This window comes from Amaranthus tricolor, chromosome 7 (genome assembly GCF_026212465.1).
Source record: "Amaranthus tricolor cultivar Red isolate AtriRed21 chromosome 7, ASM2621246v1, whole genome shotgun sequence".
Lineage (NCBI taxonomy): Eukaryota > Viridiplantae > Streptophyta > Magnoliopsida > Caryophyllales > Amaranthaceae > Amaranthus > Amaranthus tricolor.
Genome location: NC_080053.1, coordinates 9,225,543 through 9,253,322, shown reverse-complemented (window position 1 = coordinate 9,253,322; position 27,780 = coordinate 9,225,543). Strand labels below are relative to the sequence as shown.

Genomic DNA, 27,780 nt, shown 5'->3' with positions numbered 1-27,780 from the left:
ATTCCAAAGCTCGTAAATTCGCAGCCGAGACCCCTATTTCGAGCCTTCTCCTTCCCAAATACCGTTTTTCACCCTCCCGGTATTGTCCGATTCACAAAAGAGTCCGCCGGCTTTAAAAGCCAGGTGAACTCGCAACAAAAAAGCGACAAAATATTTGAGAAATCCGCGCAACACTTGGAAATCAAGAGGCCATCCATGCCGGGCGCGCTTCCGCGGGGACTTCCGACGGGACCCGGTGCAATTTCCGCTTACACGAACGCACCGACGCACGCCTCTTTCGGACAATTCGTTCGTATGCGCATCGACCCGCCTCGACGGGTCCTATCTTTCGAGTGCCCGTAAATTCGAGGTCGGGACCCGGTTGCGAGTTATATTTTTATAAATAAAATTACTTCCATGGAGTATACTACGATAACCACTGAAATGCCTTCTGCTCAAGTGCAGCGGAAACAGATAAGAAAAATTAAAAAAAAAAAGGAGGGAAAAAGGGGTGCAACACGAGGACTTCCCAGGAGGTCACCCATCCTAGTACTACTCTCGCCCAAGCACGCTTAACTGCGGAGTTCTGATGGGATCCGGTGCATTAGTGCTGGTATGATCGCACCCGTTCATTCACCGTAGCAATTTGTTTACATGCGCAATGCCGCCCAAAAAAAAAAAAAAAAAAAACCAGAGCATTCCAAAGCTCGTAAATTCGCAGCCGAGACCCCTATTTCGAGCCTTCTCCTTCCCAAATACCGTTTTTCACCCTCCCGGTATTGTCCGATTCACAAAAGAGTCCGCCGGCTTTAAAAGCCAGGTGAACTCGCAACAAAAAAGCGACAAAATATTTGAGAAATCCGCGCAACACTTGGAAATCAAGAGGCCATCCATGCCGGGCGCGCTTCCGCGGGGACTTCCGACGGGACCCGGTGCAATTTCCGCTTACACGAACGCACCGACGCACGCCTCTTTCGGACAATTCGTTCGTATGCGCATCGACCCGCCTCGACGGGTCCTATCTTTCGAGTGCCCGTAAATTCGAGGTCGGGACCCGGTTGCGAGTTATATTTTTATAAATAAAATTACTTCCATGGAGTATACTACGATAACCACTGAAATGCCTTCTGCTCAAGTGCAGCGGAAACAGATAAGAAAAATTAAAAAAAAAAAGGAGGGAAAAAGGGGTGCAACACGAGGACTTCCCAGGAGGTCACCCATCCTAGTACTACTCTCGCCCAAGCACGCTTAACTGCGGAGTTCTGATGGGATCCGGTGCATTAGTGCTGGTATGATCGCACCCGTTCATTCACCGTAGCAATTTGTTTACATGCGCAATGCCGCCCAAAAAAAAAAAAAAAAAAAAACCAGAGCATTCCAAAGCTCGTAAATTCGCAGCCGAGACCCCTATTTCGAGCCTTCTCCTTCCCAAATACCGTTTTTCACCCTCCCGGTATTGTCCGATTCACAAAAGAGTCCGCCGGTTTTAAAAGCCAGGTGAACTCGCAACAAAAAAGCGACAAAATATTTGAGAAATCCGCGCAACACTTGGAAATCAAGAGGCCATCCATGCCGGGCGCGCTTCCGCGGGGACTTCCGACGGGACCCGGTGCAATTTCCGCTTACACGAACGCACCGACGCACGCCTCTTTCGGACAATTCGTTCGTATGCGCATCGACCCGCCTCGACGGGTCCTATCTTTCGAGTGCCCGTAAATTCGAGGTCGGGACCCGGTTGCGAGTTATATTTTTATAAATAAAATTACTTCCATGGAGTATACTACGATAACCACTGAAATGCCTTCTGCTCAAGTGCAGCGGAAACAGATAAGAAAAATTAAAAAAAAAAAGGAGGGAAAAAGGGGTGCAACACGAGGACTTCCCAGGAGGTCACCCATCCTAGTACTACTCTCGCCCAAGCACGCTTAACTGCGGAGTTCTGATGGGATCCGGTGCATTAGTGCTGGTATGATCGCACCCGTTCATTCACCGTAGCAATTTGTTTACATGCGCAATGCCGCCCAAAAAAAAAAAAAAAAAAAACCAGAGCATTCCAAAGCTCGTAAATTCGCAGCCGAGACCCCTATTTCGAGCCTTCTCCTTCCCAAATACCGTTTTTCACCCTCCCGGTATTGTCCGATTCACAAAAGAGTCCGCCGGCTTTAAAAGCCAGGTGAACTCGCAACAAAAAAGCGACAAAATATTTGAGAAATCCGCGCAACACTTGGAAATCAAGAGGCCATCCATGCCGGGCGCGCTTCCGCGGGGACTTCCGACGGGACCCGGTGCAATTTCCGCTTACACGAACGCACCGACGCACGCCTCTTTCGGACAATTCGTTCGTATGCGCATCGACCCGCCTCGACGGGTCCTATCTTTCGAGTGCCCGTAAATTCGAGGTCGGGACCCGGTTGCGAGTTATATTTTTATAAATAAAATTACTTCCATGGAGTATACTACGATAACCACTGAAATGCCTTCTGCTCAAGTGCAGCGGAAACAGATAAGAAAAATTAAAAAAAAAAAGGAGGGAAAAAGGGGTGCAACACGAGGACTTCCCAGGAGGTCACCCATCCTAGTACTACTCTCGCCCAAGCACGCTTAACTGCGGAGTTCTGATGGGATCCGGTGCATTAGTGCTGGTATGATCGCACCCGTTCATTCACCGTAGCAATTTGTTTACATGCGCAATGCCGCCCAAAAAAAAAAAAAAAAAAACCAGAGCATTCCAAAGCTCGTAAATTCGCAGCCGAGACCCCTATTTCGAGCCTTCTCCTTCCCAAATACCGTTTTTCACCCTCCCGGTATTGTCCGATTCACAAAAGAGTCCGCCGGCTTTAAAAGCCAGGTGAACTCGCAACAAAAAAGCGACAAAATATTTGAGAAATCCGCGCAACACTTGGAAATCAAGAGGCCATCCATGCCGGGCGCGCTTCCGCGGGGACTTCCGACGGGACCCGGTGCAATTTCCGCTTACACGAACGCACCGACGCACGCCTCTTTCGGACAATTCGTTCGTATGCGCATCGACCCGCCTCGACGGGTCCTATCTTTCGAGTGCCCGTAAATTCGAGGTCGGGACCCGGTTGCGAGTTATATTTTTATAAATAAAATTACTTCCATGGAGTATACTACGATAACCACTGAAATGCCTTCTGCTCAAGTGCAGCGGAAACCGATAAGAAAAATTAAAAAAAAAAAGGAGGGAAAAAGGGGTGCAACACGAGGACTTCCCAGGAGGTCACCCATCCTAGTACTACTCTCGCCCAAGCACGCTTAACTGCGGAGTTCTGATGGGATCCGGTGCATTAGTGCTGGTATGATCGCACCCGTTCATTCACCGTAGCAATTTGTTTACATGCGCAATGCCGCCCAAAAAAAAAAAAAAAAAAAACCAGAGCATTCCAAAGCTCGTAAATTCGCAGCCGAGACCCCTATTTCGAGCCTTCTCCTTCCCAAATACCGTTTTTCACCCTCCCGGTATTGTCCGATTCACAAAAGAGTCCGCCGGCTTTAAAAGCCAGGTGAACTCGCAACAAAAAAGCGACAAAATATTTGAGAGATCCGCGCAACACTTGGAAATCAAGAGGCCATCCATGCCGGGCGCGCTTCCGCGGGGACTTCCGACGGGACCCGGTGCAATTTCCGCTTACACGAACGCACCGACGCACGCCTCTTTCGGACAATTCGTTCGTATGCGCATCGACCCGCCTCGACGGGTCCTATCTTTCGAGTGCCCGTAAATTCGAGGTCGGGACCCGGTTGCGAGTTATATTTTTATAAATAAAATTACTTCCATGGAGTATACTACGATAACCACTGAAATGCCTTCTGCTCAAGTGCAGCGGAAACAGATAAGAAAAATTAAAAAAAAAAAGGAGGGAAAAAGGGGTGCAACACGAGGACTTCCCAGGAGGTCACCCATCCTAGTACTACTCTCGCCCAAGCACGCTTAACTGCGGAGTTCTGATGGGATCCGGTGCATTAGTGCTGGTATGATCGCACCCGTTCATTCACCGTAGCAATTTGTTTACATGCGCAATGCCGCCCAAAAAAAAAAAAAAAAAACCAGAGCATTCCAAAGCTCGTAAATTCGCAGCCGAGACCCCTATTTCGAGCCTTCTCCTTCCCAAATACCGTTTTTCACCCTCCCGGTATTGTCCGATTCACAAAAGAGTCCGCCGGCTTTAAAAGCCAGGTGAACTCGCAACAAAAAAGCGACAAAATATTTGAGAGATCCGCGCAACACTTGGAAATCAAGAGGCCATCCATGCCGGGCGCGCTTCCGCGGGGACTTCCGACGGGACCCGGTGCAATTTCCGCTTACACGAACGCACCGACGCACGCCTCTTTCGGACAATTCGTTCGTATGCGCATCGACCCGCCTCGACGGGTCCTATCTTTCGAGTGCCCGTAAATTCGAGGTCGGGACCCGGTTGCGAGTTATATTTTTATAAATAAAATTACTTCCATGGAGTATACTACGATAACCACTGAAATGCCTTCTGCTCAAGTGCAGCGGAAACAGATAAGAAAAATTAAAAAAAAAAAGGAGGGAAAAAGGGGTGCAACACGAGGACTTCCCAGGAGGTCACCCATCCTAGTACTACTCTCGCCCAAGCACGCTTAACTGCGGAGTTCTGATGGGATCCGGTGCATTAGTGCTGGTATGATCGCACCCGTTCATTCACCGTAGCAATTTGTTTACATGCGCAATGCCGCCCAAAAAAAAAAAAAAAACCAGAGCATTCCAAAGCTCGTAAATTCGCAGCCGAGACCCCTATTTCGAGCCTTCTCCTTCCCAAATACCGTTTTTCACCCTCCCGGTATTGTCCGATTCACAAAAGAGTCCGCCGGCTTTAAAAGCCAGGTGAACTCGCAACAAAAAAGCGACAAAATATTTGAGAGATCCGCGCAACACTTGGAAATCAAGAGGCCATCCATGCCGGGCGCGCTTCCGCGGGGACTTCCGACGGGACCCGGTGCAATTTCCGCTTACACGAACGCACCGACGCACGCCTCTTTCGGACAATTCGTTCGTATGCGCATCGACCCGCCTCGACGGGTCCTATCTTTCGAGTGCCCGTAAATTCGAGGTCGGGACCCGGTTGCGAGTTATATTTTTATAAATAAAATTACTTCCATGGAGTATACTACGATAACCACTGAAATGCCTTCTGCTCAAGTGCAGCGGAAACAGATAATAAAAATTAAAAAAAAAAAGGAGGGAAAAAGGGGTGCAACACGAGGACTTCCCAGGAGGTCACCCATCCTAGTACTACTCTCGCCCAAGCACGCTTAACTGCGGAGTTCTGATGGGATCCGGTGCATTAGTGCTGGTATGATCGCACCCGTTCATTCACCGTAGCAATTTGTTTACATGCGCAATGCCGCCCAAAAAAAAAAAAAAAAACCAGAGCATTCCAAAGCTCGTAAATTCGCAGCCGAGACCCCTATTTCGAGCCTTCTCCTTCCCAAATACCGTTTTTCACCCTCCCGGTATTGTCCGATTCACAAAAGAGTCCGCCGGCTTTAAAAGCCAGGTGAACTCGCAACAAAAAAGCGACAAAATATTTGAGAGATCCGCGCAACACTTGGAAATCAAGAGGCCATCCATGCCGGGCGCGCTTCCGCGGGGACTTCCGACGGGACCCGGTGCAATTTCCGCTTACACGAACGCACCGACGCACGCCTCTTTCGGACAATTCGTTCGTATGCGCATCGACCCGCCTCGACGGGTCCTATCTTTCGAGTGCCCGTAAATTCGAGGTCGGGACCCGGTTGCGAGTTATATTTTTATAAATAAAATTACTTCCATGGAGTATACTACGATAACCACTGAAATGCCTTCTGCTCAAGTGCAGCGGAAACAGATAAGAAAAATTAAAAAAAAAAAGGAGGGAAAAAGGGGTGCAACACGAGGACTTCCCAGGAGGTCACCCATCCTAGTACTACTCTCGCCCAAGCACGCTTAACTGCGGAGTTCTGATGGGATCCGGTGCATTAGTGCTGGTATGATCGCACCCGTTCATTCACCGTAGCAATTTGTTTACATGCGCAATGCCGCCCAAAAAAAAAAAAAAAAAAACCAGAGCATTCCAAAGCTCGTAAATTCGCAGCCGAGACCCCTATTTCGAGCCTTCTCCTTCCCAAATACCGTTTTTCACCCTCCCGGTATTGTCCGATTCACAAAAGAGTCCGCCGGCTTTAAAAGCCAGGTGAACTCGCAACAAAAAAGCGACAAAATATTTGAGAAATCCGCGCAACACTTGGAAATCAAGAGGCCATCCATGCCGGGCGCGCTTCCGCGGGGACTTCCGACGGGACCCGGTGCAATTTCCGCTTACACGAACGCACCGACGCACGCCTCTTTCGGACAATTCGTTCGTATGCGCATCGACCCGCCTCGACGGGTCCTATCTTTCGAGTGCCCGTAAATTCGAGGTCGGGACCCGGTTGCGAGTTATATTTTTATAAATAAAATTACTTCCATGGAGTATACTACGATAACCACTGAAATGCCTTCTGCTCAAGTGCAGCGGAAACAGATAAGAAAAATTAAAAAAAAAAAGGAGGGAAAAAGGGGTGCAACACGAGGACTTCCCAGGAGGTCACCCATCCTAGTACTACTCTCGCCCAAGCACGCTTAACTGCGGAGTTCTGATGGGATCCGGTGCATTAGTGCTGGTATGATCGCACCCGTTCATTCACCGTAGCAATTTGTTTACATGCGCAATGCCGCCCAAAAAAAAAAAAAAAAAAACCAGAGCATTCCAAAGCTCGTAAATTCGCAGCCGAGACCCCTATTTCGAGCCTTCTCCTTCCCAAATACCGTTTTTCACCCTCCCGGTATTGTCCGATTCACAAAAGAGTCCGCCGGCTTTAAAAGCCAGGTGAACTCGCAACAAAAAAGCGACAAAATATTTGAGAAATCCGCGCAACACTTGGAAATCAAGAGGCCATCCATGCCGGGCGCGCTTCCGCGGGGACTTCCGACGGGACCCGGTGCAATTTCCGCTTACACGAACGCACCGACGCACGCCTCTTTCGGACAATTCGTTCGTATGCGCATCGACCCGCCTCGACGGGTCCTATCTTTCGAGTGCCCGTAAATTCGAGGTCGGGACCCGGTTGCGAGTTATATTTTTATAAATAAAATTACTTCCATGGAGTATACTACGATAACCACTGAAATGCCTTCTGCTCAAGTGCAGCGGAAACAGATAAGAAAAATTAAAAAAAAAAAGGAGGGAAAAAGGGGTGCAACACGAGGACTTCCCAGGAGGTCACCCATCCTAGTACTACTCTCGCCCAAGCACGCTTAACTGCGGAGTTCTGATGGGATCCGGTGCATTAGTGCTGGTATGATCGCACCCGTTCATTCACCGTAGCAATTTGTTTACATGCGCAATGCCGCCCAAAAAAAAAAAAAAAAAAACCAGAGCATTCCAAAGCTCGTAAATTCGCAGCCGAGACCCCTATTTCGAGCCTTCTCCTTCCCAAATACCGTTTTTCACCCTCCCGGTATTGTCCGATTCACAAAAGAGTCCGCCGGCTTTAAAAGCCAGGTGAACTCGCAACAAAAAAGCGACAAAATATTTGAGAAATCCGCGCAACACTTGGAAATCAAGAGGCCATCCATGCCGGGCGCGCTTCCGCGGGGACTTCCGACGGGACCCGGTGCAATTTCCGCTTACACGAACGCACCGACGCACGCCTCTTTCGGACAATTCGTTCGTATGCGCATCGACCCGCCTCGACGGGTCCTATCTTTCGAGTGCCCGTAAATTCGAGGTCGGGACCCGGTTGCGAGTTATATTTTTATAAATAAAATTACTTCCATGGAGTATACTACGATAACCACTGAAATGCCTTCTGCTCAAGTGCAGCGGAAACAGATAAGAAAAATTAAAAAAAAAAAGGAGGGAAAAAGGGGTGCAACACGAGGACTTCCCAGGAGGTCACCCATCCTAGTACTACTCTCGCCCAAGCACGCTTAACTGCGGAGTTCTGATGGGATCCGGTGCATTAGTGCTGGTATGATCGCACCCGTTCATTCACCGTAGCAATTTGTTTACATGCGCAATGCCGCCCAAAAAAAAAAAAAAAAAAAACCAGAGCATTCCAAAGCTCGTAAATTCGCAGCCGAGACCCCTATTTCGAGCCTTCTCCTTCCCAAATACCGTTTTTCACCCTCCCGGTATTGTCCGATTCACAAAAGAGTCCGCCGGCTTTAAAAGCCAGGTGAACTCGCAACAAAAAAGCGACAAAATATTTGAGAAATCCGCGCAACACTTGGAAATCAAGAGGCCATCCATGCCGGGCGCGCTTCCGCGGGGACTTCCGACGGGACCCGGTGCAATTTCCGCTTACACGAACGCACCGACGCACGCCTCTTTCGGACAATTCGTTCGTATGCGCATCGACCCGCCTCGACGGGTCCTATCTTTCGAGTGCCCGTAAATTCGAGGTCGGGACCCGGTTGCGAGTTATATTTTTATAAATAAAATTACTTCCATGGAGTATACTACGATAACCACTGAAATGCCTTCTGCTCAAGTGCAGCGGAAACAGATAAGAAAAATTAAAAAAAAAAAGGAGGGAAAAAGGGGTGCAACACGAGGACTTCCCAGGAGGTCACCCATCCTAGTACTACTCTCGCCCAAGCACGCTTAACTGCGGAGTTCTGATGGGATCCGGTGCATTAGTGCTGGTATGATCGCACCCGTTCATTCACCGTAGCAATTTGTTTACATGCGCAATGCCGCCCAAAAAAAAAAAAAAAACCAGAGCATTCCAAAGCTCGTAAATTCGCAGCCGAGACCCCTATTTCGAGCCTTCTCCTTCCCAAATACCGTTTTTCACCCTCCCGGTATTGTCCGATTCACAAAAGAGTCCGCCGGCTTTAAAAGCCAGGTGAACTCGCGACAAAAAAGCGACAAAATATTTGAGAGATCCGCGCAACACTTGGAAATCAAGAGGCCATCCATGCCGGGCGCGCTTCCGCGGGGACTTCCGACGGGACCCGGTGCAATTTCCGCTTACACGAACGCACCGACGCACGCCTCTTTCGGACAATTCGTTCGTATGCGCATCGACCCGCCTCGACGGGTCCTATCTTTCGAGTGCCCGTAAATTCGAGGTCGGGACCCGGTTGCGAGTTATATTTTTATAAATAAAATTACTTCCATGGAGTATACTACGATAACCACTGAAATGCCTTCTGCTCAAGTGCAGCGGAAACAGATAAGAAAAATTAAAAAAAAAAGGAGGGAAAAAGGGGTGCAACACGAGGACTTCCCAGGAGGTCACCCATCCTAGTACTACTCTCGCCCAAGCACGCTTAACTGCGGAGTTCTGATGGGATCCGGTGCATTAGTGCTGGTATGATCACACCCGTTCATTCACCGTAGCAATTTGTTTACATGCGCAATGCCGCCCAAAAAAAAAAAAAAAACCAGAGCATTCCAAAGCTCGTAAATTCGCAGCCGAGACCCCTATTTCGAGCCTTCTCCTTCCCAAATACCGTTTTTCACCCTCCCGGTATTGTCCGATTCACAAAAGAGTCCGCCGGCTTTAAAAGCCAGGTGAACTCGCAACAAAAAAGCGACAAAATATTTGAGAGATCCGCGCAACACTTGGAAATCAAGAGGCCATCCATGCCGGGCGCGCTTCCGCGGGGACTTCCGACGGGACCCGGTGCAATTTCCGCTTACACGAACGCACCGACGCACGCCTCTTTCGGACAATTCGTTCGTATGCGCATCGACCCGCCTCGACGGGTCCTATCTTTCGAGTGCCCGTAAATTCGAGGTCGGGACCCGGTTGCGAGTTATATTTTTATAAATAAAATTACTTCCATGGAGTATACTACGATAACCACTGAAATGCCTTCTGCTCAAGTGCAGCGGAAACAGATAAGAAAAATTAAAAAAAAAAGGAGGGAAAAAGGGGTGCAACACGAGGACTTCCCAGGAGGTCACCCATCCTAGTACTACTCTCGCCCAAGCACGCTTAACTGCGGAGTTCTGATGGGATCCGGTGCATTAGTGCTGGTATGATCGCACCCGTTCATTCACCGTAGCAATTTGTTTACATGCGCAATGCCGCCCAAAAAAAAAAAAAAAACCAGAGCATTCCAAAGCTCGTAAATTCGCAGCCGAGACCCCTATTTCGAGCCTTCTCCTTCCCAAATACCGTTTTTCACCCTCCCGGTATTGTCCGATTCACAAAAGAGTCCGCCGGCTTTAAAAGCCAGGTGAACTCGCAACAAAAAAGCGACAAAATATTTGAGAGATCCGCGCAACACTTGGAAATCAAGAGGCCATCCATGCCGGGCGCGCTTCCGCGGGGACTTCCGACGGGACCCGGTGCAATTTCCGCTTACACGAACGCACCGACGCACGCCTCTTTCGGACAATTCGTTCGTATGCGCATCGACCCGCCTCGACGGGTCCTATCTTTCGAGTGCCCGTAAATTCGAGGTCGGGACCCGGTTGCGAGTTATATTTTTATAAATAAAATTACTTCCATGGAGTATACTACGATAACCACTGAAATGCCTTCTGCTCAAGTGCAGCGGAAACAGATAAGAAAAATTAAAAAAAAAAAGGAGGGAAAAAGGGGTGCAACACGAGGACTTCCCAGGAGGTCACCCATCCTAGTACTACTCTCGCCCAAGCACGCTTAACTGCGGAGTTCTGATGGGATCCGGTGCATTAGTGCTGGTATGATCGCACCCGTTCATTCACCGTAGCAATTTGTTTACATGCGCAATGCCGCCCAAAAAAAAAAAAAAAACCAGAGCATTCCAAAGCTCGTAAATTCGCAGCCGAGACCCCTATTTCGAGCCTTCTCCTTCCCAAATACCGTTTTTCACCCTCCCGGTATTGTCCGATTCACAAAAGAGTCCGCCGGCTTTAAAAGCCAGGTGAACTCGCAACAAAAAAGCGACAAAATATTTGAGAAATCCGCGCAACACTTGGAAATCAAGAGGCCATCCATGCCGGGCGCGCTTCCGCGGGGACTTCCGACGGGACCCGGTGCAATTTCCGCTTACACGAACGCACCGACGCACGCCTCTTTCGGACAATTCGTTCGTATGCGCATCGACCCGCCTCGACGGGTCCTATCTTTCGAGTGCCCGTAAATTCGAGGTCGGGACCCGGTTGCGAGTTATATTTTTATAAATAAAATTACTTCCATGGAGTATACTACGATAACCACTGAAATGCCTTCTGCTCAAGTGCAGCGGAAACAGATAAGAAAAATTAAAAAAAAAAAGGAGGGAAAAAGGGGTGCAACACGAGGACTTCCCAGGAGGTCACCCATCCTAGTACTACTCTCGCCCAAGCACGCTTAACTGCGGAGTTCTGATGGGATCCGGTGCATTAGTGCTGGTATGATCGCACCCGTTCATTCACCGTAGCAATTTGTTTACATGCGCAATGCCGCCCAAAAAAAAAAAAAACCAGAGCATTCCAAAGCTCGTAAATTCGCAGCCGAGACCCCTATTTCGAGCCTTCTCCTTCCCAAATACCGTTTTTCACCCTCCCGGTATTGTCCGATTCACAAAAGAGTCCGCCGGCTTTAAAAGCCAGGTGAACTCGCAACAAAAAAGCGACAAAATATTTGAGAAATCCGCGCAACACTTGGAAATCAAGAGGCCATCCATGCCGGGCGCGCTTCCGCGGGGACTTCCGACGGGACCCGGTGCAATTTCCGCTTACACGAACGCACCGACGCACGCCTCTTTCGGACAATTCGTTCGTATGCGCATCGAACCGCCTCGACGGGTCCTATCTTTCGAGTGCCCGTAAATTCGAGGTCGGGACCCGGTTGCGAGTTATATTTTTATAAATAAAATTACTTCCATGGAGTATACTACGATAACCACTGAAATGCCTTCTGCTCAAGTGCAGCGGAAACAGATAAGAAAAATTAAAAAAAAAAAGGAGGGAAAAAGGGGTGCAACACGAGGACTTCCCAGGAGGTCACCCATCCTAGTACTACTCTCGCCCAAGCACGCTTAACTGCGGAGTTCTGATGGGATCCGGTGCATTAGTGCTGGTATGATCGCACCCGTTCATTCACCGTAGCAATTTGTTTACATGCGCAATGCCGCCCAAAAAAAAAAAAAAAACCAGAGCATTCCAAAGCTCGTAAATTCGCAGCCGAGACCCCTATTTCGAGCCTTCTCCTTCCCAAATACCGTTTTTCACCCTCCCGGTATTGTCCGATTCACAAAAGAGTCCGCCGGCTTTAAAAGCCAGGTGAACTCGCAACAAAAAAGCGACAAAATATTTGAGAAATCCGCGCAACACTTGGAAATCAGGAGGCCATCCATGCCGGGCGCGCTTCCGCGGGGACTTCCGACGGGACCCGGTGCAATTTCCGCTTACACGAACGCACCGACGCACGCCTCTTTCGGACAATTCGTTCGTATGCGCATCGACCCGCCTCGACGGGTCCTATCTTTCGAGTGCCCGTAAATTCGAGGTCGGGACCCGGTTGCGAGTTATATTTTTATAAATAAAATTACTTCCATGGAGTATACTACGATAACCACTGAAATGCCTTCTGCTCAAGTGCAGCGGAAACAGATAAGAAAAATAAAAAAAAAAAAGGAGGGAAAAAGGGGTGCAACACGAGGACTTCCCAGGAGGTCACCCATCCTAGTACTACTCTCGCCCAAGCACGCTTAACTGCGGAGTTCTGATGGGATCCGGTGCATTAGTGCTGGTATGATCGCACCCGTTCATTCACCGTAGCAATTTGTTTACATGCGCAATGCCGCCCAAAAAAAAAAAAAAAACCAGAGCATTCCAAAGCTCGTAAATTCGCAGCCGAGACCCCTATTTCGAGCCTTCTCCTTCCCAAATACCGTTTTTCACCCTCCCGGTATTGTCCGATTCACAAAAGAGTCCGCCGGCTTTAAAAGCCAGGTGAACTCGCAACAAAAAAGCGACAAAATATTTGAGAAATCCGCGCAACACTTGGAAATCAAGAGGCCATCCATGCCGGGCGCGCTTCCGCGGGGACTTCCGACGGGACCCGGTGCAATTTCCGCTTACACGAACGCACCGACGCACGCCTCTTTCGGACAATTCGTTCGTATGCGCATCGACCCGCCTCGACGGGTCCTATCTTTCGAGTGCCCGTAAATTCGAGGTCGGGACCCGGTTGCGAGTTATATTTTTATAAATAAAATTACTTCCATGGAGTATACTACGATAACCACTGAAATGCCTTCTGCTCAAGTGCAGCGGAAACAGATAAGAAAAATAAAAAAAAAAAAGGAGGGAAAAAGGGGTGCAACACGAGGACTTCCCAGGAGGTCACCCATCCTAGTACTACTCTCGCCCAAGCACGCTTAACTGCGGAGTTCTGATGGGATCCGGTGCATTAGTGCTGGTATGATCGCACCCGTTCATTCACCGTAGCAATTTGTTTACATGCGCAATGCCGCCCAAAAAAAAAAAAAAAACCAGAGCATTCCAAAGCTCGTAAATTCGCAGCCGAGACCCCTATTTCGAGCCTTCTCCTTCCCAAATACCGTTTTTCACCCTCCCGGTATTGTCCGATTCACAAAAGAGTCCGCCGGCTTTAAAAGCCAGGTGAACTCGCAACAAAAAAGCGACAAAATATTTGAGAAATCCGCGCAACACTTGGAAATCAAGAGGCCATCCATGCCGGGCGCGCTTCCGCGGGGACTTCCGACGGGACCCGGTGCAATTTCCGCTTACACGAACGCACCGACGCACGCCTCTTTCGGACAATTCGTTCGTATGCGCATCGACCCGCCTCGACGGGTCCTATCTTTCGAGTGCCCGTAAATTCGAGGTCGGGACCCGGTTGCGAGTTATATTTTTATAAATAAAATTACTTCCATGGAGTATACTACGATAACCACTGAAATGCCTTCTGCTCAAGTGCAGCGGAAACAGATAAGAAAAATTAAAAAAAAAAAGGAGGGAAAAAGGGGTGCAACACGAGGACTTCCCAGGAGGTCACCCATCCTAGTACTACTCTCGCCCAAGCACGCTTAACTGCGGAGTTCTGATGGGATCCGGTGCATTAGTGCTGGTATGATCGCACCCGTTCATTCACCGTAGCAATTTGTTTACATGCGCAATGCCGCCCAAAAAAAAAAAAAAAACCAGAGCATTCCAAAGCTCGTAAATTCGCAGCCGAGACCCCTATTTCGAGCCTTCTCCTTCCCAAATACCGTTTTTCACCCTCCCGGTATTGTCCGATTCACAAAAGAGTCCGCCGGCTTTAAAAGCCAGGTGAACTCGCAACAAAAAAGCGACAAAATATTTGAGAAATCCGCGCAACACTTGGAAATCAAGAGGCCATCCATGCCGGGCGCGCTTCCGCGGGGACTTCCGACGGGACCCGGTGCAATTTCCGCTTACACGAACGCACCGACGCACGCCTCTTTCGGACAATTCGTTCGTATGCGCATCGACCCGCCTCGACGGGTCCTATCTTTCGAGTGCCCGTAAATTCGAGGTCGGGACCCGGTTGCGAGTTATATTTTTATAAATAAAATTACTTCCATGGAGTATACTACGATAACCACTGAAATGCCTTCTGCTCAAGTGCAGCGGAAACAGATAAGAAAAATTAAAAAAAAAAAAGGAGGGAAAAAGGGGTGCAACACGAGGACTTCCCAGGAGGTCACCCATCCTAGTACTACTCTCGCCCAAGCACGCTTAACTGCGGAGTTCTGATGGGATCCGGTGCATTAGTGCTGGTATGATCGCACCCGTTCATTCACCGTAGCAATTTGTTTACATGCGCAATGCCGCCCAAAAAAAAAAAAAAAACCAGAGCATTCCAAAGCTCGTAAATTCGCAGCCGAGACCCCTATTTCGAGCCTTCTCCTTCCCAAATACCGTTTTTCACCCTCCCGGTATTGTCCGATTCACAAAAGAGTCCGCCGGCTTTAAAAGCCAGGTGAACTCGCAACAAAAAAGCGACAAAATATTTGAGAAATCCGCGCAACACTTGGAAATCAAGAGGCCATCCATGCCGGGCGCGCTTCCGCGGGGACTTCCGACGGGACCCGGTGCAATTTCCGCTTACACGAACGCACCGACGCACGCCTCTTTCGGACAATTCGTTCGTATGCGCATCGACCCGCCTCGACGGGTCCTATCTTTCGAGTGCCCGTAAATTCGAGGTCGGGACCCGGTTGCGAGTTATATTTTTATAAATAAAATTACTTCCATGGAGTATACTACGATAACCACTGAAATGCCTTCTGCTCAAGTGCAGCGGAAACAGATAAGAAAAATTAAAAAAAAAAAAGGAGGGAAAAAGGGGTGCAACACGAGGACTTCCCAGGAGGTCACCCATCCTAGTACTACTCTCGCCCAAGCACGCTTAACTGCGGAGTTCTGATGGGATCCGGTGCATTAGTGCTGGTATGATCGCACCCGTTCATTCACCGTAGCAATTTGTTTACATGCGCAATGCCGCCCAAAAAAAAAAAAAAAACCAGAGCATTCCAAAGCTCGTAAATTCGCAGCCGAGACCCCTATTTCGAGCCTTCTCCTTCCCAAATACCGTTTTTCACCCTCCCGGTATTGTCCGATTCACAAAAGAGTCCGCCGGCTTTAAAAGCCAGGTGAACTCGCAACAAAAAAGCGACAAAATATTTGAGAAATCCGCGCAACACTTGGAAATCAAGAGGCCATCCATGCCGGGCGCGCTTCCGCGGGGACTTCCGACGGGACCCGGTGCAATTTCCGCTTACACGAACGCACCGACGCACGCCTCTTTCGGACAATTCGTTCGTATGCGCATCGACCCGCCTCGACGGGTCCTATCTTTCGAGTGCCCGTAAATTCGAGGTCGGGACCCGGTTGCGAGTTATATTTTTATAAATAAAATTACTTCCATGGAGTATACTACGATAACCACTGAAATGCCTTCTGCTCAAGTGCAGCGGAAACAGATAAGAAAAATTAAAAAAAAAAAAGGAGGGAAAAAGGGGTGCAACACGAGGACTTCCCAGGAGGTCACCCATCCTAGTACTACTCTCGCCCAAGCACGCTTAACTGCGGAGTTCTGATGGGATCCGGTGCATTAGTGCTGGTATGATCGCACCCGTTCATTCACCGTAGCAATTTGTTTACATGCGCAATGCCGCCCAAAAAAAAAAAAAAAAACCAGAGCATTCCAAAGCTCGTAAATTCGCAGCCGAGACCCCTATTTCGAGCCTTCTCCTTCCCAAATACCGTTTTTCACCCTCCCGGTATTGTCCGATTCACAAAAGAGTCCGCCGGCTTTAAAAGCCAGGTGAACTCGCAACAAAAAAGCGACAAAATATTTGAGAAATCCGCGCAACACTTGGAAATCAAGAGGCCATCCATGCCGGGCGCGCTTCCGCGGGGACTTCCGACGGGACCCGGTGCAATTTCCGCTTACACGAACGCACCGACGCACGCCTCTTTCGGACAATTCGTTCGTATGCGCATCGACCCGCCTCGACGGGTCCTATCTTTCGAGTGCCCGTAAATTCGAGGTCGGGACCCGGTTGCGAGTTATATTTTTATAAATAAAATTACTTCCATGGAGTATACTACGATAACCACTGAAATGCCTTCTGCTCAAGTGCAGCGGAAACAGATAAGAAAAATTAAAAAAAAAAAGGAGGGAAAAAGGGGTGCAACACGAGGACTTCCCAGGAGGTCACCCATCCTAGTACTACTCTCGCCCAAGCACGCTTAACTGCGGAGTTCTGATGGGATCCGGTGCATTAGTGCTGGTATGATCGCACCCGTTCATTCACCGTAGCAATTTGTTTACATGCGCAATGCCGCCCAAAAAAAAAAAAAAAACCAGAGCATTCCAAAGCTCGTAAATTCGCAGCCGAGACCCCTATTTCGAGCCTTCTCCTTCCCAAATACCGTTTTTCACCCTCCCGGTATTGTCCGATTCACAAAAGAGTCCGCCGGCTTTAAAAGCCAGGTGAACTCGCAACAAAAAAGCGACAAAATATTTGAGAAATCCGCGCAACACTTGGAAATCAAGAGGCCATCCATGCCGGGCGCGCTTCCGCGGGGACTTCCGACGGGACCCGGTGCAATTTCCGCTTACACGAACGCACCGACGCACGCCTCTTTCGGACAATTCGTTCGTATGCGCATCGACCCGCCTCGACGGGTCCTATCTTTCGAGTGCCCGTAAATTCGAGGTCGGGACCCGGTTGCGAGTTATATTTTTATAAATAAAATTACTTCCATGGAGTATACTACGATAACCACTGAAATGCCTTCTGCTCAAGTGCAGCGGAAACAGATAAGAAAAATTAAAAAAAAAAAGGAGGGAAAAAGGGGTGCAACACGAGGACTTCCCAGGAGGTCACCCATCCTAGTACTACTCTCGCCCAAGCACGCTTAACTGCGGAGTTCTGATGGGATCCGGTGCATTAGTGCTGGTATGATCGCACCCGTTCATTCACCGTAGCAATTTGTTTACATGCGCAATGCCGCCCAAAAAAAAAAAAAAAAACCAGAGCATTCCAAAGCTCGTAAATTCGCAGCCGAGACCCCTATTTCGAGCCTTCTCCTTCCCAAATACCGTTTTTCACCCTCCCGGTATTGTCCGATTCACAAAAGAGTCCGCCGGCTTTAAAAGCCAGGTGAACTCGCAACAAAAAAGCGACAAAATATTTGAGAAATCCGCGCAACACTTGGAAATCAAGAGGCCATCCATGCCGGGCGCGCTTCCGCGGGGACTTCCGACGGGACCCGGTGCAATTTCCGCTTACACGAACGCACCGACGCACGCCTCTTTCGGACAATTCGTTCGTATGCGCATCGACCCGCCTCGACGGGTCCTATCTTTCGAGTGCCCGTAAATTCGAGGTCGGGACCCGGTTGCGAGTTATATTTTTATAAATAAAATTACTTCCATGGAGTATACTACGATAACCACTGAAATGCCTTCTGCTCAAGTGCAGCGGAAACAGATAAGAAAAATTAAAAAAAAAAGGAGGGAAAAAGGGGTGCAACACGAGGACTTCCCAGGAGGTCACCCATCCTAGTACTACTCTCGCCCAAGCACGCTTAACTGCGGAGTTCTGATGGGATCCGGTGCATTAGTGCTGGTATGATCGCACCCGTTCATTCACCGTAGCAATTTGTTTACATGCGCAATGCCGCCCAAAAAAAAAAAAAAAAACCAGAGCATTCCAAAGCTCGTAAATTCGCAGCCGAGACCCCTATTTCGAGCCTTCTCCTTCCCAAATACCGTTTTTCACCCTCCCGGTATTGTCCGATTCACAAAAGAGTCCGCCGGCTTTAAAAGCCAGGTGAACTCGCAACAAAAAAGCGACAAAATATTTGAGAAATCCGCGCAACACTTGGAAATCAAGAGGCCATCCATGCCGGGCGCGCTTCCGCGGGGACTTCCGACGGGACCCGGTGCAATTTCCGCTTACACGAACGCACCGACGCACGCCTCTTTCGGACAATTCGTTCGTATGCGCATCGACCCGCCTCGACGGGTCCTATCTTTCGAGTGCCCGTAAATTCGAGGTCGGGACCCGGTTGCGAGTTATATTTTTATAAATAAAATTACTTCCATGGAGTATACTACGATAACCACTGAAATGCCTTCTGCTCAAGTGCAGCGGAAACAGATAAGAAAAATTAAAAAAAAAAAGGAGGGAAAAAGGGGTGCAACACGAGGACTTCCCAGGAGGTCACCCATCCTAGTACTACTCTCGCCCAAGCACGCTTAACTGCGGAGTTCTGATGGGATCCGGTGCATTAGTGCTGGTATGATCGCACCCGTTCATTCACCGTAGCAATTTGTTTACATGCGCAATGCCGCCCAAAAAAAAAAAAAAAACCAGAGCATTCCAAAGCTCGTAAATTCGCAGCCGAGACCCCTATTTCGAGCCTTCTCCTTCCCAAATACCGTTTTTCACCCTCCCGGTATTGTCCGATTCACAAAAGAGTCCGCCGGCTTTAAAAGCCAGGTGAACTCGCAACAAAAAAGCGACAAAATATTTGAGAAATCCGCGCAACACTTGGAAATCAAGAGGCCATCCATGCCGGGCGCGCTTCCGCGGGGACTTCCGACGGGACCCGGTGCAATTTCCGCTTACACGAACGCACCGACGCACGCCTCTTTCGGACAATTCGTTCGTATGCGCATCGACCCGCCTCGACGGGTCCTATCTTTCGAGTGCCCGTAAATTCGAGGTCGGGACCCGGTTGCGAGTTATATTTTTATAAATAAAATTACTTCCATGGAGTATACTACGATAACCACTGAAATGCCTTCTGCTCAAGTGCAGCGGAAACCGATAAGAAAAATTAAAAAAAAAAAGGAGGGAAAAAGGGGTGCAACACGAGGACTTCCCAGGAGGTCACCCATCCTAGTACTACTCTCGCCCAAGCACGCTTAACTGCGGAGTTCTGATGGGATCCGGTGCATTAGTGCTGGTATGATCGCACCCGTTCATTCACCGTAGCAATTTGTTTACATGCGCAATGCCGCCCAAAAAAAAAAAAAAAACCAGAGCATTCCAAAGCTCGTAAATTCGCAGCCGAGACCCCTATTTCGAGCCTTCTCCTTCCCAAATACCGTTTTTCACCCTCCCGGTATTGTCCGATTCACAAAAGAGTCCGCCGGCTTTAAAAGCCAGGTGAACTCGCAACAAAAAAGCGACAAAATATTTGAGAAATCCGCGCAACACTTGGAAATCAAGAGGCCATCCATGCCGGGCGCGCTTCCGCGGGGACTTCCGACGGGACCCGGTGCAATTTCCGCTTACACGAACGCACCGACGCACGCCTCTTTCGGACAATTCGTTCGTATGCGCATCGACCCGCCTCGACGGGTCCTATCTTTCGAGTGCCCGTAAATTCGAGGTCGGGACCCGGTTGCGAGTTATATTTTTATAAATAAAATTACTTCCATGGAGTATACTACGATAACCACTGAAATGCCTTCTGCTCAAGTGCAGCGGAAACAGATAAGAAAAATTAAAAAAAAAAAAGGAGGGAAAAAGGGGTGCAACACGAGGACTTCCCAGGAGGTCACCCATCCTAGTACTACTCTCGCCCAAGCACGCTTAACTGCGGAGTTCTGATGGGATCCGGTGCATTAGTGCTGGTATGATCGCACCCGTTCATTCACCGTAGCAATTTGTTTACATGCGCAATGCCGCCCAAAAAAAAAAAAAAAACCAGAGCATTCCAAAGCTCGTAAATTCGCAGCCGAGACCCCTATTTCGAGCCTTCTCCTTCCCAAATACCGTTTTTCACCCTCCCGGTATTGTCCGATTCACAAAAGAGTCCGCCGGCTTTAAAAGCCAGGTGAACTCGCAACAAAAAAGCGACAAAATATTTGAGAAATCCGCGCAACACTTGGAAATCAAGAGGCCATCCATGCCGGGCGCGCTTCCGCGGGGACTTCCGACGGGACCCGGTGCAATTTCCGCTTACACGAACGCACCGACGCACGCCTCTTTCGGACAATTCGTTCGTATGCGCATCGACCCGCCTCGACGGGTCCTATCTTTCGAGTGCCCGTAAATTCGAGGTCGGGACCCGGTTGCGAGTTATATTTTTATAAATAAAATTACTTCCATGGAGTATACTACGATAACCACTGAAATGCCTTCTGCTCAAGTGCAGCGGAAACAGATAAGAAAAATTAAAAAAAAAAAAGGAGGGAAAAAGGGGTGCAACACGAGGACTTCCCAGGAGGTCACCCATCCTAGTACTACTCTCGCCCAAGCACGCTTAACTGCGGAGTTCTGATGGGATCCGGTGCATTAGTGCTGGTATGATCGCACCCGTTCATTCACCGTAGCAATTTGTTTACATGCGCAATGCCGCCCAAAAAAAAAAAAAAAAACCAGAGCATTCCAAAGCTCGTAAATTCGCAGCCGAGACCCCTATTTCGAGCCTTCTCCTTCCCAAATACCGTTTTTCACCCTCCCGGTATTGTCCGATTCACAAAAGAGTCCGCCGGCTTTAAAAGCCAGGTGAACTCGCAACAAAAAAGCGACAAAATATTTGAGAAATCCGCGCAACACTTGGAAATCAAGAGGCCATCCATGCCGGGCGCGCTTCCGCGGGGACTTCCGACGGGACCCGGTGCAATTTCCGCTTACACGAACGCACCGACGCACGCCTCTTTCGGACAATTCGTTCGTATGCGCATCGACCCGCCTCGACGGGTCCTATCTTTCGAGTGCCCGTAAATTCGAGGTCGGGACCCGGTTGCGAGTTATATTTTTATAAATAAAATTACTTCCATGGAGTATACTACGATAACCACTGAAATGCCTTCTGCTCAAGTGCAGCGGAAACAGATAAGAAAAATTAAAAAAAAAAAAGGAGGGAAAAAGGGGTGCAACACGAGGACTTCCCAGGAGGTCACCCATCCTAGTACTACTCTCGCCCAAGCACGCTTAACTGCGGAGTTCTGATGGGATCCGGTGCATTAGTGCTGGTATGATCGCACCCGTTCATTCACCGTAGCAATTTGTTTACATGCGCAATGCCGCCCAAAAAAAAAAAAAAAACCAGAGCATTCCAAAGCTCGTAAATTCGCAGCCGAGACCCCTATTTCGAGCCTTCTCCTTCCCAAATACCGTTTTTCACCCTCCCGGTATTGTCCGATTCACAAAAGAGTCCGCCGGCTTTAAAAGCCAGGTGAACTCGCAACAAAAAAGCGACAAAATATTTGAGAAATCCGCGCAACACTTGGAAATCAAGAGGCCATCCATGCCGGGCGCGCTTCCGCGGGGACTTCCGACGGGACCCGGTGCAATTTCCGCTTACACGAACGCACCGACGCACGCCTCTTTCGGACAATTCGTTCGTATGCGCATCGACCCGCCTCGACGGGTCCTATCTTTCGAGTGCCCGTAAATTCGAGGTCGGGACCCGGTTGCGAGTTATATTTTTATAAATAAAATTACTTCCATGGAGTATACTACGATAACCACTGAAATGCCTTCTGCTCAAGTGCAGCGGAAACAGATAAGAAAAATTAAAAAAAAAAAGGAGGGAAAAAGGGGTGCAACACGAGGACTTCCCAGGAGGTCACCCATCCTAGTACTACTCTCGCCCAAGCACGCTTAACTGCGGAGTTCTGATGGGATCCGGTGCATTAGTGCTGGTATGATCGCACCCGTTCATTCACCGTAGCAATTTGTTTACATGCGCAATGCCGCCCAAAAAAAAAAAAAAAACCAGAGCATTCCAAAGCTCGTAAATTCGCAGCCGAGACCCCTATTTCGAGCCTTCTCCTTCCCGAATACCGTTTTTCACCCTCCCGGTATTGTCCGATTCACAAAAGAGTCCGCCGGCTTTAAAAGCCAGGTGAACTCGCAACAAAAAAGCGACAAAATATTTGAGAAATCCGCGCAACACTTGGAAATCAAGAGGCCATCCATGCCGGGCGCGCTTCCGCGGGGACTTCCGACGGGACCCGGTGCAATTTCCGCTTACACGAACGCACCGACGCACGCCTCTTTCGGACAATTCGTTCGTATGCGCATCGACCCGCCTCGACGGGTCCTATCTTTCGAGTGCCCGTAAATTCGAGGTCGGGACCCGGTTGCGAGTTATATTTTTATAAATAAAATTACTTCCATGGAGTATACTACGATAACCACTGAAATGCCTTCTGCTCAAGTGCAGCGGAAACAGATAAGAAAAATTAAAAAAAAAAAGGAGGGAAAAAGGGGTGCAACACGAGGACTTCCCAGGAGGTCACCCATCCTAGTACTACTCTCGCCCAAGCACGCTTAACTGCGGAGTTCTGATGGGATCCGGTGCATTAGTGCTGGTATGATCGCACCCGTTCATTCACCGTAGCAATTTGTTTACATGCGCAATGCCGCCCAAAAAAAAAAAAAAAACCAGAGCATTCCAAAGCTCGTAAATTCGCAGCCGAGACCCCTATTTCGAGCCTTCTCCTTCCCGAATACCGTTTTTCACCCTCCCGGTATTGTCCGATTCACAAAAGAGTCCGCCGGCTTTAAAAGCCAGGTGAACTCGCAACAAAAAAGCGACAAAATATTTGAGAAATCCGCGCAACACTTGGAAATCAAGAGGCCATCCATGCCGGGCGCGCTTCCGCGGGGACTTCCGACGGGACCCGGTGCAATTTCCGCTTACACGAACGCACCGACGCACGCCTCTTTCGGACAATTCGTTCGTATGCGCATCGACCCGCCTCGACGGGTCCTATCTTTCGAGTGCCCGTAAATTCGAGGTCGGGACCCGGTTGCGAGTTATATTTTTATAAATAAAATTACTTCCATGGAGTATACTACGATAACCACTGAAATGCCTTCTGCTCAAGTGCAGCGGAAACAGATAAGAAAAATTAAAAAAAAAAGGAGGGAAAAAGGGGTGCAACACGAGGACTTCCCAGGAGGTCACCCATCCTAGTACTACTCTCGCCCAAGCACGCTTAACTGCGGAGTTCTGATGGGATCCGGTGCATTAGTGCTGGTATGATCGCACCCGTTCATTCACCGTAGCAATTTGTTTACATGCGCAATGCCGCCCAAAAAAAAAAAAAAAAACCAGAGCATTCCAAAGCTCGTAAATTCGCAGCCGAGACCCCTATTTCGAGCCTTCTCCTTCCCGAATACCGTTTTTCACCCTCCCGGTATTGTCCGATTCACAAAAGAGTCCGCCGGCTTTAAAAGCCAGGTGAACTCGCAACAAAAAAGCGACAAAATATTTGAGAAATCCGCGCAACACTTGGAAATCAAGAGGCCATCCATGCCGGGCGCGCTTCCGCGGGGACTTCCGACGGGACCCGGTGCAATTTCCGCTTACACGAACGCACCGACGCACGCCTCTTTCGGACAATTCGTTCGTATGCGCATCGACCCGCCTCGACGGGTCCTATCTTTCGAGTGCCCGTAAATTCGAGGTCGGGACCCGGTTGCGAGTTATATTTTTATAAATAAAATTACTTCCATGGAGTATACTACGATAACCACTGAAATGCCTTCTGCTCAAGTGCAGCGGAAACAGATAAGAAAAATTAAAAAAAAAAAGGAGGGAAAAAGGGGTGCAACACGAGGACTTCCCAGGAGGTCACCCATCCTAGTACTACTCTCGCCCAAGCACGCTTAACTGCGGAGTTCTGATGGGATCCGGTGCATTAGTGCTGGTATGATCGCACCCGTTCATTCACCGTAGCAATTTGTTTACATGCGCAATGCCGCCCAAAAAAAAAAAAAAAACCAGAGCATTCCAAAGCTCGTAAATTCGCAGCCGAGACCCCTATTTCGAGCCTTCTCCTTCCCAAATACCGTTTTTCACCCTCCCGGTATTGTCCGATTCACAAAAGAGTCCGCCGGCTTTAAAAGCCAGGTGAACTCGCAACAAAAAAGCGACAAAATATTTGAGAAATCCGCGCAACACTTGGAAATCAAGAGGCCATCCATGCCGGGCGCGCTTCCGCGGGGACTTCCGACGGGACCCGGTGCAATTTCCGCTTACACGAACGCACCGACGCACGCCTCTTTCGGACAATTCGTTCGTATGCGCATCGACCCGCCTCGACGGGTCCTATCTTTCGAGTGCCCGTAAATTCGAGGTCGGGACCCGGTTGCGAGTTATATTTTTATAAATAAAATTACTTCCATGGAGTATACTACGATAACCACTGAAATGCCTTCTGCTCAAGTGCAGCGGAAACAGATAAGAAAAATTAAAAAAAAAAAGGAGGGAAAAAGGGGTGCAACACGAGGACTTCCCAGGAGGTCACCCATCCTAGTACTACTCTCGCCCAAGCACGCTTAACTGCGGAGTTCTGATGGGATCCGGTGCATTAGTGCTGGTATGATCGCACCCGTTCATTCACCGTAGCAATTTGTTTACATGCGCAATGCCGCCCAAAAAAAAAAAAAAAACCAGAGCATTCCAAAGCTCGTAAATTCGCAGCCGAGACCCCTATTTCGAGCCTTCTCCTTCCCGAATACCGTTTTTCACCCTCCCGGTATTGTCCGATTCACAAAAGAGTCCGCCGGCTTTAAAAGCCAGGTGAACTCGCAACAAAAAAGCGACAAAATATTTGAGAAATCCGCGCAACACTTGGAAATCAAGAGGCCATCCATGCCGGGCGCGCTTCCGCGGGGACTTCCGACGGGACCCGGTGCAATTTCCGCTTACACGAACGCACCGACGCACGCCTCTTTCGGACAATTCGTTCGTATGCGCATCGACCCGCCTCGACGGGTCCTATCTTTCGAGTGCCCGTAAATTCGAGGTCGGGACCCGGTTGCGAGTTATATTTTTATAAATAAAATTACTTCCATGGAGTATACTACGATAACCACTGAAATGCCTTCTGCTCAAGTGCAGCGGAAACAGATAAGAAAAATTAAAAAAAAAAAGGAGGGAAAAAGGGGTGCAACACGAGGACTTCCCAGGAGGTCACCCATCCTAGTACTACTCTCGCCCAAGCACGCTTAACTGCGGAGTTCTGATGGGATCCGGTGCATTAGTGCTGGTATGATCGCACCCGTTCATTCACCGTAGCAATTTGTTTACATGCGCAATGCCGCCCAAAAAAAAAAAAAAAAACCAGAGCATTCCAAAGCTCGTAAATTCGCAGCCGAGACCCCTATTTCGAGCCTTCTCCTTCCCGAATACCGTTTTTCACCCTCCCGGTATTGTCCGATTCACAAAAGAGTCCGCCGGCTTTAAAAGCCAGGTGAACTCGCAACAAAAAAGCGACAAAATATTTGAGAAATCCGCGCAACACTTGGAAATCAAGAGGCCATCCATGCCGGGCGCGCTTCCGCGGGGACTTCCGACGGGACCCGGTGCAATTTCCGCTTACACGAACGCACCGACGCACGCCTCTTTCGGACAATTCGTTCGTATGCGCATCGACCCGCCTCGACGGGTCCTATCTTTCGAGTGCCCGTAAATTCGAGGTCGGGACCCGGTTGCGAGTTATATTTTTATAAATAAAATTACTTCCATGGAGTATACTACGATAACCACTGAAATGCCTTCTGCTCAAGTGCAGCGGAAACAGATAAGAAAAATTAAAAAAAAAAGGAGGGAAAAAGGGGTGCAACACGAGGACTTCCCAGGAGGTCACCCATCCTAGTACTACTCTCGCCCAAGCACGCTTAACTGCGGAGTTCTGATGGGATCCGGTGCATTAGTGCTGGTATGATCGCACCCGTTCATTCACCGTAGCAATTTGTTTACATGCGCAATGCCGCCCAAAAAAAAAAAAAAAACCAGAGCATTCCAAAGCTCGTAAATTCGCAGCCGAGACCCCTATTTCGAGCCTTCTCCTTCCCGAATACCGTTTTTCACCCTCCCGGTATTGTCCGATTCACAAAAGAGTCCGCCGGCTTTAAAAGCCAGGTGAACTCGCAACAAAAAAGCGACAAAATATTTGAGAAATCCGCGCAACACTTGGAAATCAAGAGGCCATCCATGCCGGGCGCGCTTCCGCGGGGACTTCCGACGGGACCCGGTGCAATTTCCGCTTACACGAACGCACCGACGCACGCCTCTTTCGGACAATTCGTTCGTATGCGCATCGACCCGCCTCGACGGGTCCTATCTTTCGAGTGCCCGTAAATTCGAGGTCGGGACCCGGTTGCGAGTTATATTTTTATAAATAAAATTACTTCCATGGAGTATACTACGATAACCACTGAAATGCCTTCTGCTCAAGTGCAGCGGAAACAGATAAGAAAAATTAAAAAAAAAAAGGAGGGAAAAAGGGGTGCAACACGAGGACTTCCCAGGAGGTCACCCATCCTAGTACTACTCTCGCCCAAGCACGCTTAACTGCGGAGTTCTGATGGGATCCGGTGCATTAGTGCTGGTATGATCGCACCCGTTCATTCACCGTAGCAATTTGTTTACATGCGCAATGCCGCCCAAAAAAAAAAAAAAAAACCAGAGCATTCCAAAGCTCGTAAATTCGCAGCCGAGACCCCTATTTCGAGCCTTCTCCTTCCCGAATACCGTTTTTCACCCTCCCGGTATTGTCCGATTCACAAAAGAGTCCGCCGGCTTTAAAAGCCAGGTGAACTCGCAACAAAAAAGCGACAAAATATTTGAGAAATCCGCGCAACACTTGGAAATCAAGAGGCCATCCATGCCGGGCGCGCTTCCGCGGGGACTTCCGACGGGACCCGGTGCAATTTCCGCTTACACGAACGCACCGACGCACGCCTCTTTCGGACAATTCGTTCGTATGCGCATCGACCCGCCTCGACGGGTCCTATCTTTCGAGTGCCCGTAAATTCGAGGTCGGGACCCGGTTGCGAGTTATATTTTTATAAATAAAATTACTTCCATGGAGTATACTACGATAACCACTGAAATGCCTTCTGCTCAAGTGCAGCGGAAACAGATAAGAAAAATTAAAAAAAAAAAGGAGGGAAAAAGGGGTGCAACACGAGGACTTCCCAGGAGGTCACCCATCCTAGTACTACTCTCGCCCAAGCACGCTTAACTGCGGAGTTCTGATGGGATCCGGTGCATTAGTGCTGGTATGATCGCACCCGTTCATTCACCGTAGCAATTTGTTTACATGCGCAATGCCGCCCAAAAAAAAAAAAAAAACCAGAGCATTCCAAAGCTCGTAAATTCGCAGCCGAGACCCCTATTTCGAGCCTTCTCCTTCCCGAATACCGTTTTTCACCCTCCCGGTATTGTCCGATTCACAAAAGAGTCCGCCGGCTTTAAAAGCCAGGTGAACTCGCAACAAAAAAGCGACAAAATATTTGAGAAATCCGCGCAACACTTGGAAATCAAG

General features: G+C 49.1%; 41 non-coding genes across 41 annotated transcripts; all 41 read right to left on the bottom strand.

The window, feature by feature from the left end:
* Nucleotides 1–487: 487 nt before the first annotated feature.
* LOC130819962 (5S ribosomal RNA) lies at nt 488–606 on the bottom strand. The gene has a single exon (XR_009044988.1). It is a non-coding gene; the product is annotated as a 5S ribosomal RNA (ribosomal RNA).
* A 557-nt stretch (nt 607–1,163) lies between these two features.
* Nucleotides 1,164–1,282, bottom strand: LOC130819961 (5S ribosomal RNA). Its single transcript, XR_009044987.1, has one exon. It is a non-coding gene; the product is annotated as a 5S ribosomal RNA (ribosomal RNA).
* Nucleotides 1,283–1,840: 558 nt separating this feature from the next.
* On the bottom strand, nt 1,841–1,959 carry LOC130819960 (5S ribosomal RNA). The gene has a single exon (XR_009044986.1). It is a non-coding gene; the product is annotated as a 5S ribosomal RNA (ribosomal RNA).
* A 557-nt stretch (nt 1,960–2,516) lies between these two features.
* On the bottom strand, nt 2,517–2,635 carry LOC130819959 (5S ribosomal RNA). Its single transcript, XR_009044985.1, has one exon. It is a non-coding gene; the product is annotated as a 5S ribosomal RNA (ribosomal RNA).
* A 556-nt stretch (nt 2,636–3,191) lies between these two features.
* Nucleotides 3,192–3,310, bottom strand: LOC130819957 (5S ribosomal RNA). The gene has a single exon (XR_009044983.1). It is a non-coding gene; the product is annotated as a 5S ribosomal RNA (ribosomal RNA).
* Nucleotides 3,311–3,867: 557 nt separating this feature from the next.
* On the bottom strand, nt 3,868–3,986 carry LOC130819956 (5S ribosomal RNA). The gene has a single exon (XR_009044982.1). It is a non-coding gene; the product is annotated as a 5S ribosomal RNA (ribosomal RNA).
* A 555-nt stretch (nt 3,987–4,541) lies between these two features.
* Nucleotides 4,542–4,660, bottom strand: LOC130819955 (5S ribosomal RNA). Its single transcript, XR_009044981.1, has one exon. It is a non-coding gene; the product is annotated as a 5S ribosomal RNA (ribosomal RNA).
* A 553-nt stretch (nt 4,661–5,213) lies between these two features.
* Nucleotides 5,214–5,332, bottom strand: LOC130819954 (5S ribosomal RNA). Its single transcript, XR_009044980.1, has one exon. It is a non-coding gene; the product is annotated as a 5S ribosomal RNA (ribosomal RNA).
* Nucleotides 5,333–5,886: 554 nt separating this feature from the next.
* Nucleotides 5,887–6,005, bottom strand: LOC130819953 (5S ribosomal RNA). The gene has a single exon (XR_009044979.1). It is a non-coding gene; the product is annotated as a 5S ribosomal RNA (ribosomal RNA).
* Nucleotides 6,006–6,561: 556 nt separating this feature from the next.
* Nucleotides 6,562–6,680, bottom strand: LOC130819952 (5S ribosomal RNA). The gene has a single exon (XR_009044978.1). It is a non-coding gene; the product is annotated as a 5S ribosomal RNA (ribosomal RNA).
* Nucleotides 6,681–7,236: 556 nt separating this feature from the next.
* LOC130819951 (5S ribosomal RNA) lies at nt 7,237–7,355 on the bottom strand. Its single transcript, XR_009044977.1, has one exon. It is a non-coding gene; the product is annotated as a 5S ribosomal RNA (ribosomal RNA).
* A 556-nt stretch (nt 7,356–7,911) lies between these two features.
* Nucleotides 7,912–8,030, bottom strand: LOC130819950 (5S ribosomal RNA). The gene has a single exon (XR_009044976.1). It is a non-coding gene; the product is annotated as a 5S ribosomal RNA (ribosomal RNA).
* Nucleotides 8,031–8,587: 557 nt separating this feature from the next.
* Nucleotides 8,588–8,706, bottom strand: LOC130819949 (5S ribosomal RNA). The gene has a single exon (XR_009044975.1). It is a non-coding gene; the product is annotated as a 5S ribosomal RNA (ribosomal RNA).
* Nucleotides 8,707–9,258: 552 nt separating this feature from the next.
* Nucleotides 9,259–9,377, bottom strand: LOC130819436 (5S ribosomal RNA). Its single transcript, XR_009044473.1, has one exon. It is a non-coding gene; the product is annotated as a 5S ribosomal RNA (ribosomal RNA).
* Nucleotides 9,378–9,929: 552 nt separating this feature from the next.
* On the bottom strand, nt 9,930–10,048 carry LOC130819947 (5S ribosomal RNA). The gene has a single exon (XR_009044974.1). It is a non-coding gene; the product is annotated as a 5S ribosomal RNA (ribosomal RNA).
* Nucleotides 10,049–10,601: 553 nt separating this feature from the next.
* LOC130819945 (5S ribosomal RNA) lies at nt 10,602–10,720 on the bottom strand. Its single transcript, XR_009044972.1, has one exon. It is a non-coding gene; the product is annotated as a 5S ribosomal RNA (ribosomal RNA).
* A 553-nt stretch (nt 10,721–11,273) lies between these two features.
* LOC130819944 (5S ribosomal RNA) lies at nt 11,274–11,392 on the bottom strand. The gene has a single exon (XR_009044971.1). It is a non-coding gene; the product is annotated as a 5S ribosomal RNA (ribosomal RNA).
* A 551-nt stretch (nt 11,393–11,943) lies between these two features.
* Nucleotides 11,944–12,062, bottom strand: LOC130819943 (5S ribosomal RNA). Its single transcript, XR_009044970.1, has one exon. It is a non-coding gene; the product is annotated as a 5S ribosomal RNA (ribosomal RNA).
* A 553-nt stretch (nt 12,063–12,615) lies between these two features.
* Nucleotides 12,616–12,734, bottom strand: LOC130819942 (5S ribosomal RNA). The gene has a single exon (XR_009044969.1). It is a non-coding gene; the product is annotated as a 5S ribosomal RNA (ribosomal RNA).
* Nucleotides 12,735–13,287: 553 nt separating this feature from the next.
* LOC130819941 (5S ribosomal RNA) lies at nt 13,288–13,406 on the bottom strand. The gene has a single exon (XR_009044968.1). It is a non-coding gene; the product is annotated as a 5S ribosomal RNA (ribosomal RNA).
* Nucleotides 13,407–13,959: 553 nt separating this feature from the next.
* Nucleotides 13,960–14,078, bottom strand: LOC130819940 (5S ribosomal RNA). Its single transcript, XR_009044967.1, has one exon. It is a non-coding gene; the product is annotated as a 5S ribosomal RNA (ribosomal RNA).
* A 554-nt stretch (nt 14,079–14,632) lies between these two features.
* Nucleotides 14,633–14,751, bottom strand: LOC130819939 (5S ribosomal RNA). The gene has a single exon (XR_009044966.1). It is a non-coding gene; the product is annotated as a 5S ribosomal RNA (ribosomal RNA).
* A 554-nt stretch (nt 14,752–15,305) lies between these two features.
* Nucleotides 15,306–15,424, bottom strand: LOC130819938 (5S ribosomal RNA). The gene has a single exon (XR_009044965.1). It is a non-coding gene; the product is annotated as a 5S ribosomal RNA (ribosomal RNA).
* Nucleotides 15,425–15,978: 554 nt separating this feature from the next.
* LOC130819937 (5S ribosomal RNA) lies at nt 15,979–16,097 on the bottom strand. The gene has a single exon (XR_009044964.1). It is a non-coding gene; the product is annotated as a 5S ribosomal RNA (ribosomal RNA).
* Nucleotides 16,098–16,651: 554 nt separating this feature from the next.
* On the bottom strand, nt 16,652–16,770 carry LOC130819936 (5S ribosomal RNA). Its single transcript, XR_009044963.1, has one exon. It is a non-coding gene; the product is annotated as a 5S ribosomal RNA (ribosomal RNA).
* Nucleotides 16,771–17,323: 553 nt separating this feature from the next.
* On the bottom strand, nt 17,324–17,442 carry LOC130819934 (5S ribosomal RNA). The gene has a single exon (XR_009044961.1). It is a non-coding gene; the product is annotated as a 5S ribosomal RNA (ribosomal RNA).
* Nucleotides 17,443–17,995: 553 nt separating this feature from the next.
* LOC130819933 (5S ribosomal RNA) lies at nt 17,996–18,114 on the bottom strand. Its single transcript, XR_009044960.1, has one exon. It is a non-coding gene; the product is annotated as a 5S ribosomal RNA (ribosomal RNA).
* Nucleotides 18,115–18,668: 554 nt separating this feature from the next.
* LOC130819931 (5S ribosomal RNA) lies at nt 18,669–18,787 on the bottom strand. Its single transcript, XR_009044959.1, has one exon. It is a non-coding gene; the product is annotated as a 5S ribosomal RNA (ribosomal RNA).
* A 553-nt stretch (nt 18,788–19,340) lies between these two features.
* Nucleotides 19,341–19,459, bottom strand: LOC130819930 (5S ribosomal RNA). Its single transcript, XR_009044958.1, has one exon. It is a non-coding gene; the product is annotated as a 5S ribosomal RNA (ribosomal RNA).
* Nucleotides 19,460–20,013: 554 nt separating this feature from the next.
* Nucleotides 20,014–20,132, bottom strand: LOC130819929 (5S ribosomal RNA). The gene has a single exon (XR_009044957.1). It is a non-coding gene; the product is annotated as a 5S ribosomal RNA (ribosomal RNA).
* Nucleotides 20,133–20,686: 554 nt separating this feature from the next.
* On the bottom strand, nt 20,687–20,805 carry LOC130819928 (5S ribosomal RNA). The gene has a single exon (XR_009044956.1). It is a non-coding gene; the product is annotated as a 5S ribosomal RNA (ribosomal RNA).
* Nucleotides 20,806–21,360: 555 nt separating this feature from the next.
* On the bottom strand, nt 21,361–21,479 carry LOC130819927 (5S ribosomal RNA). Its single transcript, XR_009044955.1, has one exon. It is a non-coding gene; the product is annotated as a 5S ribosomal RNA (ribosomal RNA).
* A 553-nt stretch (nt 21,480–22,032) lies between these two features.
* On the bottom strand, nt 22,033–22,151 carry LOC130819926 (5S ribosomal RNA). The gene has a single exon (XR_009044954.1). It is a non-coding gene; the product is annotated as a 5S ribosomal RNA (ribosomal RNA).
* A 553-nt stretch (nt 22,152–22,704) lies between these two features.
* On the bottom strand, nt 22,705–22,823 carry LOC130819925 (5S ribosomal RNA). Its single transcript, XR_009044953.1, has one exon. It is a non-coding gene; the product is annotated as a 5S ribosomal RNA (ribosomal RNA).
* A 552-nt stretch (nt 22,824–23,375) lies between these two features.
* LOC130819924 (5S ribosomal RNA) lies at nt 23,376–23,494 on the bottom strand. Its single transcript, XR_009044952.1, has one exon. It is a non-coding gene; the product is annotated as a 5S ribosomal RNA (ribosomal RNA).
* Nucleotides 23,495–24,048: 554 nt separating this feature from the next.
* Nucleotides 24,049–24,167, bottom strand: LOC130819922 (5S ribosomal RNA). Its single transcript, XR_009044950.1, has one exon. It is a non-coding gene; the product is annotated as a 5S ribosomal RNA (ribosomal RNA).
* Nucleotides 24,168–24,720: 553 nt separating this feature from the next.
* On the bottom strand, nt 24,721–24,839 carry LOC130819921 (5S ribosomal RNA). Its single transcript, XR_009044949.1, has one exon. It is a non-coding gene; the product is annotated as a 5S ribosomal RNA (ribosomal RNA).
* Nucleotides 24,840–25,392: 553 nt separating this feature from the next.
* Nucleotides 25,393–25,511, bottom strand: LOC130819920 (5S ribosomal RNA). The gene has a single exon (XR_009044948.1). It is a non-coding gene; the product is annotated as a 5S ribosomal RNA (ribosomal RNA).
* A 553-nt stretch (nt 25,512–26,064) lies between these two features.
* LOC130819919 (5S ribosomal RNA) lies at nt 26,065–26,183 on the bottom strand. The gene has a single exon (XR_009044947.1). It is a non-coding gene; the product is annotated as a 5S ribosomal RNA (ribosomal RNA).
* A 553-nt stretch (nt 26,184–26,736) lies between these two features.
* Nucleotides 26,737–26,855, bottom strand: LOC130819918 (5S ribosomal RNA). Its single transcript, XR_009044946.1, has one exon. It is a non-coding gene; the product is annotated as a 5S ribosomal RNA (ribosomal RNA).
* Nucleotides 26,856–27,409: 554 nt separating this feature from the next.
* LOC130819915 (5S ribosomal RNA) lies at nt 27,410–27,528 on the bottom strand. The gene has a single exon (XR_009044944.1). It is a non-coding gene; the product is annotated as a 5S ribosomal RNA (ribosomal RNA).
* Between the last annotated feature and the right edge of the window lie 252 nt (nt 27,529–27,780).